Here is a 2,471-nt window from a genome sequence, read left to right as displayed (position 1 = left end):
CTTGTTGTTTGCAGATGATAGCATAATTTTCTGTAAAGCTGATGTGCAAATTACCAGGCATATTCAGGGGGTGCTTGAGAAATACGAGGCGGCATCGGGACAAAAAGTGAATAAGGAAAAAACTGCTATGGTTTTTTCAAAGAATGTGGATGCTGGACAACAGCGTGAGTTGTTGAGTTTGTGGGGTGTTAGGACTTTCCAGCAATATGACAAGTATCTTGGGCTGCCTAATTTGGTTGGGAGGTCAAAATCTCTTGCTTTTGTTGATATCAAGAGGAGGGTATGGAACAAATTACAAAGTTGGAAGGAGAAATTGTTATCACAGGGAGGAAGAGAAATCCTTATTAAGGCTGTAGTTTTATCGATCCCTACTTATGCTATGTCATGTTTTCAATTACCTTTGGGTTTATGTAGGGAATTGGAAGGAATGATGTCTCGGTTTTGGTGGGGACAGAGGGGCAATGAACAAAAAATGCATTGGTTAAGCTGGAGGCATTTATGTGTGTCAAAATTCAGAGGGGGGATGGGGTTTAAAAGTTTACACACTTTTAATATGGCTCTCTTAGCTAAACAAGGTTGGCGCCTCTTACAAAATGAGGGTTCTTTACTGCACAGGCTTTATAAAGCTAAATATTTTCCCAATAGTACTTTCTTTCAAGCAAAGTTGGGTTTGAATCCTTCTTACGCTTGGAGGGGGATTTTTGCAGCAAAGAAATGGTTATTCGAGGGATGTAGATGGCGGGTTGGGTCTGGAGCATCTGTTTCTATTTGGAAGGATTCTTGGGTTCCAGGTTATAAATTCTTAAGAAGGTGTACTGAGAATGATGGGTTTCTTGCTTCTCAAGAGGAGGCAACCGTGGATAGCCTTATCTGTCCGGAAACAAGAAATTGGAAATTTGATACTGTTAGAGCTCTCTTTGATCCAATGGTAGCTGAAGAAATTTTGAAGATTAGATTGCCTTTTATATCTTGTAGTGATAAATGGATATGGTCTGAGGAAGTAAGTGGCTGTTTTACTGTGAAAAGTGCTTATAGGTTTTTTCAAACTTTGAGGTGGCGGGAGATGGCTGAATCATCTAGCTGGGTGCAAGATCGACTCATGTGGAAGAAACTATGGAAGATGAATGTATCACGGAAGATTAAAACTTTTGCATGGCGAGCTTGTAGGAATATTTTGCCTACACTCCAAAATCTGAGGTATAGAAAAATTGAAGTGGAAGGGGGTTTCTATTTCTGTGGAGAGAGGAATGAAGATGTTACTCATGCATTGTTGTTCTGTCCTCAGTTAAGGGAGATGTGGCGGCGGTTTGGTCCAATAGGCTTCAAGTTTCAACATGGAAAAAGCTTGATGGATAATGTAAAAGGTGTGTTAAGTTTTGGTAGTGAAGCAGATTTTACCCTCATGTTTGTAAGCTGTTGGGGTATGTGGTTTCGACGAAATAAATTGAAGATGGAAAGTGAGCTGATCACCCCCTTTGCAGCAGCAAATATGGCTATCTCTTTGTACAAATCTTTCTCAATTTTAAAGGCTTCAAATGTTGCAGACGGGAAGAGCCTGTACAAGTGGAGATCACCTCCTTCTGATTTTCTGAAGCTCAATGTTGATGGGGCGGTCTTTCCAGAGTACAAAAAGGCTGGGATTGGCATGGTTTTACGTGATAGTACGGGCAAGGTGGTGATGGCAGCAACTGTCGCTGAACCTGCAGTGAATGAACCATCTACCATTGAGTTACTTGATGTTCTTCGGAGACTACAAATGTGTCTTCCATTAGGCATCCCAAAATTAATTGTTCAGTCTGATTGTCTGCTGATTGTGCAAGAGCTAAAAGCTGTCCAGGAGTCTTTTTCTTTTAATGGTAATTTAAGCAGAGAGGTAAAGAGTCTAATGTGCCTTTTCCAAGAAGTGATAATTGAGCATGTATATCGGGAAGGCAATGGTGTGGCTCATTGTTTAGCTAGGTATGCTTGGAATGTTTTGGATGTTCAGATGTGGTGGGGTGCTATCCCCGAGTTTGCTGATCAGACCTTGTGGTTTGATCATGATGTCTTGTAAGGTTGCTTTGAGATAGTGAAATGAATTTGTTTCTGTTTATCAAAAAAAAAAAAAAAATTATTTAAATTTTATGGACCAGCATTGGCAGTACTAGTAGCTAGACGTTGCTATAGGACGAAAAAATGAAAACGAGATCCAATTTGGATATTTTTTGGAAGTGTTTGAAATCATCACGAGGCCGATACTTAATTGGGAAGGCATGAAATATTTAAGGAGAAATGTTTTGGATTCTTAAAAAGTGTACCGAATGAATGAATTATTTATTTATTTTTATTTAGTAGTTAAGAAAGTAATTTTTTTTAATGATATTGTAAATTTTTTATTTTTTTAAAAATATTTATGATGATTAAACAAAATACATACAAAAATAAAAAAATAAATATATTTTTCGAGACAATCATTCGGAACATTTTTTCGA

This window comes from Juglans regia, chromosome 14 (assembly GCF_001411555.2).
Source record: "Juglans regia cultivar Chandler chromosome 14, Walnut 2.0, whole genome shotgun sequence".
Lineage (NCBI taxonomy): Eukaryota > Viridiplantae > Streptophyta > Magnoliopsida > Fagales > Juglandaceae > Juglans > Juglans regia.
The sequence above is the reverse complement of the archived record's forward strand: the minus strand, read 5'-3'. Positions refer to the sequence as shown.